The 8,758-nt window shown below is 39.8% G+C and overlaps 1 protein-coding gene across 1 annotated transcript in view; it reads right to left on the bottom strand.

The window, feature by feature from the left end:
• Nucleotides 1–8,758, bottom strand: part of TG (thyroglobulin) — a 171,220-nt gene that overhangs the window by 37,707 nt on the left and 124,755 nt on the right. The window lies entirely within an intron of this gene.

The following is an 8,758-nucleotide window of genomic DNA, read 5'->3' as shown; positions in this document are numbered from 1 at the left end:
ACAATGTTGGCTAATAGTACCTACTATAACAAGTTATGACATTGAAAATGAAAGGCAAAGCTTTCAGTACTATTTCATCCAGGGACCAGCAGCTTCACAAGCGTTTCTTTATTCATCTGTGCAAAACTAGAGGTTAAGCGAGACAGTAGAAATTCAGATATTAGGAAATATTGCAGCTCACAATGGTGAGAAGCTGGTGAATCCAAATCAGTACTATGTGAAGGTGAATTCTTGCTTTGATGTTAGGCTGTGATCAGCTGAGTTGAGGCTGGTGCCTCTTGCAAATTTCTCTTTTGGGACATCATAGCTCACGGATCTGCACTGGTGCTACCCTGTCCATCCCAATTCTCCCTCCACGTGTTAGGCACATCTGACTATTCTCATCTAGCCAAACGCTAGCTTTCTGCTTCAGATCTCACAGTTTAGGAGCTTTTAGTTAAATAGTACCCCTTGTTGCTATTCTGATGAAATAATAAAAAAGAATATATGGACCATTACTGTAAGCTGTATCTCTGTCTCCCAACAAACCTGGAAAAGACAATTGCGATATAAGCTGCAGTACTGAATGTCTTTTAATTCCTCATTTGTACTGGAAACTCACTTCTGCAAAGATTTTCAAAACTGACTCGCAACAGATCTAACGATCAGAAACTCCACTGCAACTAGTTTTTATCACCCATACTCTGTAAAGCCAAAACTACCTTCTTCTACTCACATTGTGACCTCTTGTTTTTCCAACCTGACTTGAAACTGAAAACTCTGCTTGAGCCACCTTCGTCTCTTCCACACATGCACTCCCTTCAAATTAATGCAGTTTTTCCAAGGGCTGCATGCCCGCAGACTCCTTACGAAGGAGGTTTTCTGTCAGCCCAGAAGCCTGCTATAGGCTGCAGCAATGTTACTGCAAACAGCAATAACAGTAACACCACTCAAAAAGCAAGATCAAAAAACATCTAATGAAAACAGTCAAACCAACGAAATGTCCTGATAATTCTACTTTCCCAAAAGAGCCATCTGTGCAGCAATATTTTATTTGTTAAAGATAGGCACTATCCAGGCTCAGTTGTATACAGTTCCCAGCCAGAAGTATCTGTCAGACCATCTGGTTTGACCTCCGGGGCAGCCAAGGCTCTTCCATTTCCTGACTGCTGAGCTCAAGTGCTTCCTATCACTTAAAACATGGCTCGTGTTTGACTAAAGCCTCATCCTGCGTGAAGCATTTAAGCTGGGCTCGGAGACACTGAGAAATGGATACAGCAATCTTCCCCTTTGCAGTTGGCGCCTGAAGATACTCACTCCACTGACAGAAAACTGCACCTTATTTCTCTTTGACGGTGTCTTGAGTTTCAGTTAATGCCAGATTAAAGAGTCTGTTGATATCCTGTTTTTTTCTGCCTGCAAAAATAAGCAAGCTGCAATGAAGTGACTACTAACTCTTCTTTCCTATTAGCTTAACAGATTTTTCTCTAAAAGTCTGGATTTAAGGTATTTTCAGAGCTTGTTGTCAATTTGGGGCCTTTTTTTTTTCTTTTCTTGCAAGGTTGTATTTCACTATCCTGCATTTCTTTTCCTTAAACATCTAATTCTGCACAGTGGCAAGCGCTTACAACACACCAGGGTTACAGGGCTCTATGTAGCGATGTTAATGTCATTTTTTCCAGGCTTTCAGACAAAGTCTGTCTTCAACAACCTGGAGGAGTAGCAACCTTTGGGACCAGCTTGGGGAGCCTCTATCAGCTCTGTGGCAGATGTGGCAAACGTTAGCACATGAAGTGTAACAGGGAATTGGCTGGTCAGTCCAGGAATGGAAAGGGAGACTGAGATATAATAATTTCTCCCTCCATAACCATCTACCAGAACTGTGATTTCCAGATAAAAATGGGGGAAAGGAGAGGGTCCCCTTTCTTCTATCAAAAATAACACTTTGAAGATTTCTTTTTTATACATGACTCTTGGCAAATCCATCTTTGCTGTAATCAGAGGCAGTCCTGCAAGTGCAGCTTTCCTCTCTCAAGTGACTCACTGAGTGCCTGTGTCAGGTTAGTGACTTAAATAACAGGATATGAATACTTTTAAGATGACATATCAAGCCCCACTTAATTCATATCAAAACTTTCTTCCATTTAGATGTAAACATTACCTTATCAATTATTTTGTCATTTAAAACAAGTTATTAGCTGAGTGAACTGAAAGGGTAAACTGGTTCTCATCGTTGCACAAGGGTAAACAGCCACCAGAAACAGGCAGAAACGATATGGAAATGGAGAATTTTATCTACCTCCCTCCACCGGGAACTCATCTGTTTTCTACAAGTGTGGTATAAACCACAGCTGAGATTTATTGTGTTTCCAATGGAGCATGTTCTATCAAGCAAGTTCAACGTCTTTAGTATGACCAATCTTTCCTGCTCAGTCTGAGACCTGTCCCATTTGTGAACACAGCTTGGGACGTGACGTGACTTCTTGCAAAGACACAAAGACCGTCAGAGCCACCCTAAGGCAGATACTGGTGAGAAGGATCAAGAACTCTGCCCCCGCCTATTACCACGTGTGGTGCAGACATCCCCCAACCTGTGATCTTTTAGTACCTCCAGAAACGTTGTACATCCATTTGGTGAATGCCTTTAGGAAACGTGCATGCCACATCAATAAGGTCCTAAACAATCAAAATGTAACTGGCAGGGATAATCATAGGGCAATATGGTAAAAACAGCTCCCCAGAGCACTGGCTATAACGATGTCATGGCTTTGTGTTGTAGACTGATTTGCTTATCAAGCTCCCTAATGCTTTCCTGTCCCTTCAAGGTGAGGACTGCTACCACAGCCCATCAAAGAGAAAGGATATTCTCCTGTAATTACCGTAGCTCCAAATTTTGGCACAGCTTTGGGAATTTGATCACCGTCTCCTGGTTCCAATAACGATTACACAACAGCTCCCACACTTCTCAATTTTTAGTTTTCATCGTCAAACAGATTGGCATTATAATGAGTATCTACTCAGAGCTACTCTGGTGTGAAGTAGAAACTCTGCTTGGGTTTCCTGGTGGGTTTTTTTTTTGTTTGTTTTGTTTGGTTGGGGTTTTTTTTTGGTTGGTTTTGTGTTTTGTTGATTTTGGTTTTTTTAATTTTACTATACAAAATTAAGTATATAAGCTTTACAGATCACATCTCGATTATAAAAGCAAAGGGCAAACCTTAATAAATCCCTTTGACTTATATATTCATATCTTGCAGTACTATATTCCTTAGTGAATTTAGTCAGGTAATTTAACAGGCTAGTATCTTGGTTTCCCCATCTCAGACACTGAGATGAGAGAGGTCCGGAGGCTTCTGCTTCTGCACTTTGTACAGCTGATGTGAAAACGTGCTTCAGAGACAGGCTTTCACTCCATATCTTTTATCGCTGATATTGAGATTCAATTATTTGCAGACAGAAATGTTAAAGAAGAAAGCAAACCTTGCATTCCCATCCAGGTTCAATAAGAATGGAAAACAAAGTTTCATGCTTCTTCCTGTCTGTCTGAAGAAACTAGCAAAACTACATAAAACAAAACAGTTGGGGACTGAACATTCCTGGATAAATAAATTTGGAAGAAGAAAAAAAAAAGGAGAAAGAGAAACCCTTTCTGTGTAAGTAACATAAAACAGGTTATTTTGCTCATTTTTTATATCTGCTTAAAGCAGCCCTGATGCAATACGTTGAAAATCCCCCCGTTTTCCTCAGCCCTTAGATAAAAAGTGTCTTGAGTAGTGACTTGCAACAGGAACCTCATCTGTTGCAAACACTTTGAGCCTTCCTTATTTCTCAGAGAGGAAGTATGTGGCCTGTTTGGCAAATGCTGCTCTACATGACAGCGTGAACTTCACAACACACTCATTCGACCGGCTGCTCCTCGACTTGATCAGCTAAACCTTGCTGGCAGCATGAGCGCAGTATTATGACTACGGCTTTTTTTTTGAGAAATACTGCAACCTGGACTATCATGCCTAGCATTTAAAGGTAATCATTGCTCTGATACATTTTAGATTATCTGCATACGGGACCAAATGTTTCAATTTTATTTATATAAAGGGAGCTCTATTTCATTAACAATGGCAGTATTCAGACCGTGGATTTCAAGTACCACCAAAGGTTGAAATAGAAAAGCCTGCCTCAATCCTTTTCATAAGGAGTGGTACTAAAGATAGAAGGGACAAGGAGTATTTCTCCTGAAAGCTCACAGTAAGACAGACGCACAGGACCTTATGCCGAAGCAAATTGCAGCTCACTATAACCCAAAATATGAGAAATGTCACAGGCAGATTAGTGGGCTTTTTATTCAAAGTGTTAGAAGTTTGCATAATGTGGTATTTCTGTGTTGTTTCATAGTTGCATGTTTATGTGAATTACCTTGATTACAGCATTACATGATTCTTTCTAAGCGCAAAGGTACAAGTATCTAAAAGCTGAAAGGATGCTCATTTTGATTAATGACAAATTAAGGGAAAAACACCAAAAAAAATACACAGCTTCTGAAATATAAGCTGCTTTTTTTTTCCCCACATGAAAAATAACAGGATACTGGTACTTTCGTATTCAAACTAAATGGGATTCAGACAATACCTGTGAACCTTATTGAGAATTAAATTTTAAGATCTTGGCGGTATAGATGTGAATATCAGGTACAAAAATAAAAGAGATAAGATCATCTCAGGAATGATGAATGTCCTAATTTTACTAGTCTGCAATATTCCTTGCAGAGAGGCTTTACTCAGGTGCTTATTTTGCCTTTTTATTTCTCTTATTATTTTAATTTCTCTGTATGTACTAATTCTCAATCATTTTAAATATGACTTTGAAAAAGTTCTTAGAAAGTGATGGACTTTCCCATATGCCGTGCTATTTAAATGCTCCAGAAGCGCATTTTCTCAGAGAACAAATTCTGTGAGAGGAAATCATTGCTACCTGTTCTGCACACAGGAACGGAAGGTGTAAATTGTACCACAGGTTTTTGGGACCCACTATGTAGGTCAATGAGATTCCAGTCTTGACAGGTGAAGAGTTCATATCTGCCGAGAGTTCTGTCACTGATAAACAGGACACGAAGGAGGACATGATTTGTTGGTGTTTCCTTACCTTCCTCTTGGCAGCAGAAATAAAGCAGTAAAGATCACTAAACCCCACTAGCTGTGCGTTTGCAAACAGCAATGGCTGCAGCACTGGCTTTCCTTAAACACCATGTGCACAAGTGGAAATGTCGGGGGGAAGGAAGGACCAAAGTGTGGAAGGCTACAAATATGTGACCTGAACGGTTAAAATCAAGGTGAAGAGGTGGCCTGCGAGCAGGGAAAGCCGCCCGTTCACCTGCAGGTAGTTTGGTTTGCAGCCCAGCAGCACGGCGGTTCCTCCGAGCTGAACAGCAGCTGCACTCCTCCATGCAGGGTGTTGGGTTGATAGGGCAAGGTGAACTTAAAGTCTACCACCTCTCCTTTATTCTTTCCAAACCACCCCCACTGAATGATTTTCTTTGGATCTGGCAAAATTATCTGCTTCTACAAGAGAGGGATGCCACCCCTACTCGTATCCCTAGCTCTGTCACCGAGTTTAAATCAGATGCAGTGCCTGGATCAGGTTCTCCATTTCAAAAGAATATCATCTATAAAACTGTTAATGTTCCGCTGTTGACTTAAATGACAAAAAATCAGCTCAGCCACAAGATGCTCTACAGTTTCCTGTAAGTCAATTTTTGCAGAGCATCTCAAAATTTCAGAAAACCACCATACAGTTTATCATATAGTGATTCAGTGGGTTTGTATTGCACTGCCAATACTTGATGCCAGCACAAGCTACTTAAGCCATTCAGTTCTATCACACACTTGAGAGTGATGTGCACTGTTGGTTTAGAATTACTTAGGATGCTAATTCATACACTGTTACTCTAAACACAGTGATACGCCATTGCCAGTGAGTAAGTAGAAACAATATTCTGCCCCCTCCATTTCAAATAAAATTTCCCATTTCTTCCATTTCCGTCACATTTTAAAATGCCTACGAGTTGAGCCATACCTCAGGGCATTCCCTCCACCACCTTTGACTGGACTATAGGCACTTTTACGCTGCCCAAATGTGTAATGACAAGTGGACTTAGCGGTAAAACCTAGTCTAATATCTGTCATTTTCCTTTTAATCACTTTGGATAAGTACATCAACAGCAGTGGTCACAGCTTTCCATTTGCCTTTTTTTACTGAACGCTTCTGCCATGAGTCTAGAGAACACCTTGAACTCTCTGTCCCTTTCAAGACTTTATGCTGCCACCAATGGTTAATTAGTGACAGCAAAACAGTATGGAAAATATAATGAGACACAGCAAACTGTCACGCTAGTGACATCAAAGTCCAAAACGCCATTGCTCTTCACTCTTACCGTAAGTACTTTATAACATTTGTATTTTCCGTAAGTCAGACTCTTCCACCTCTAAAGCAGCAGCATTGAGCTGCACGCTCTGTCCTGTTGACTTCAGAGGTCCCTTGAGAAGAACAAGATCATATAAAGTGACAGTTTGTATGGCCGAAATGAGCCAGGTCAGTTTTGGATGTACTCTGCAAAAATACAAAGTAGGCATATGCCAGTTGTCTGGTACTTAACCCAAGTGGACTAGACAGCAAGAAGCTTAGTTAAAAACTACCTATAAGCAAACCTTCAAAAACACACCAGGTATTTTTAAAGCAATGTTTAGAGTTTCAATCCCTAAATACCATCTAGAAGAATGAAGATGCCTTGCTCAAACATGCCGTGCTTTTACAAAGTTTGTGCATCTGAGGTAAAGTTTTCAGAACTCTTTCCATCCTGTACAAATGCTACGTATCACTTTCCAAAGTGACTCAAGCACACCTAAAAATTGTATCCACTGTACCTTAAGAGTAGGAAAAAAAGCCCTTGAAAGCACTCTCACAACTCTGATCGCTAGTAGGATGACTTGCTCTCCTGGCCCTCAAATACCAAGACCCAGAATAAATGGGTACACAGAGGTAGGACTGCATTATTTTTATTTTTCCATACTTTTGTGACACAAAATTCAAGTACTATTCACATGTAAATAACAATTGCATGTGTTAAAATTATAGATGAGCATAAGAAATTTATGCTGCCATGCTTGGCACCTATCTGGAAGTGCAAAAAAGCTTTGGTAACTGCAGCTTGCTTACTATACACTTCACCAGATTTGAACTGCCCTTTTCAAGTACTCCAAAAATGCAGCTATGACAGCACAGAGCTCAGCAGAGGTTATCTATCCAGGTATTCATCCCACTTCCCTGGCTGACTTTTTCAGCCTTGTTGAGCTCTTTATTCCTGTGCCCAGAAAATTCTCCTGGCTAATTTGAAGATGAGCCAGGAACATCTGTAATATTTGTAGCCAAAGTACTGGCTGCACTATTCCTATGCATATACCTCTTATTCTTAATGGGATAAAAAAAAATATGAAAAAATATTCATAGTTAGTTCAGTAAATTATAATCTTGCAAGTAGACAATACCTGCCAAAATGAATTCTGATTTTAGTTTTAGAAACTTAAGTGCATTTAAATGAAGAATGATTTTGTGTTTGTTATCAAGAGAGAACCTTTTATTCAAATGTGGATATCGAAATAAGTTATTTAAATTTAAGCCTATTTTTTTATTCAGCTTGTAGACTTCTTATATCAGGCAACAAAACATTTTTTTGGTCTTGTGAAAGCCCATTTCAGAGATTTGTCAGAAAGGCACTGGCACAGCTGCATCCTACAGATGTGCCACAAGCCAGCTCCTGAGTGCAGGCAGTGAAAGGGTGATGTGCCATTTGGCCAGTGACACAGAGACTTCTAGCAAAGAGCTTTGGGGAACAAGCACTAAGAAGCTTGCAAATGAGATGAGGTGGAGTCAAACTGTGCATTACCATCTGTTTTAGCACTGATCTACTTGCATTTGGTAAGAGACAAATTCTCTTCCTTTTGAACGGCATTTTTTATTGCAGGGTGTCTCCCTAAACTCATTGTAAGATATAAAAAATTTATGAAATTAAGTAACATACTCAATTCTGCCAATCTTATTCTAAAAGACAATTAGTAATAAAGTCTCTCTGATTTCAGCGGTACTGCTTCCCAAGTTAGACAATTCCCCAGCTAAAACCATCAGGTTCCAGCCTGTTGTAAGTAAAGAGCAGCATACCACAGGCTGCCATCATCTTTGAAATATTTAAGCTAGAAAAGACTTAAAGATGCAGATTTCACCTGAGTTTAGCAAATAGTCACATGATTCTGGTAGAGCTCCTGTTATCTTTTCCATGGGGCAACGGACAGAAAAATATTTTTTAAAAATAATTAGCTATCAGCTAGCAGTGTTGAGTTATTTTGATTTAATGTACAATTTTGAACAGATAGAGCTTATTCTCCTCTGCCTTTGAAAATATACCATAGCATGAGACACCTTCCACATCCAAAGGGTTTTTCTCTCTGTCATCTGTCAGGCAGAATTAGCGTGGGAGCAGTAAAGCCATGAAAAGGAACGTTCCTTTTCACGATATTCAGTTCCACAATTGTCTGATACTATTTCTTGTACATCCACCAAGACTTAAGATAAGTGGCTGAAGCATTTGCACCACTGGCTTTATGCAGGAGGAGTGTTGTGAAATTAAACACTTTGAGGAAAAGTGTTACTTTAAAAAAAAAAAAAAAGAAAAAAGAGGAAAAACAACATTGACCACATTCGCTGAGAGCACAAGTGTAGCAGAAAGAACCTACTG

This window comes from Charadrius vociferus, unplaced genomic scaffold, assembly GCF_000708025.1.
Source record: "Charadrius vociferus isolate BGI_N301 unplaced genomic scaffold, ASM70802v2 scaffold2, whole genome shotgun sequence".
Classification (NCBI taxonomy): Eukaryota; Metazoa; Chordata; class Aves; order Charadriiformes; family Charadriidae; genus Charadrius; species Charadrius vociferus.
The sequence above is the reverse complement of the archived record's forward strand: the minus strand, read 5'-3'. Positions and strand labels throughout refer to the sequence as shown.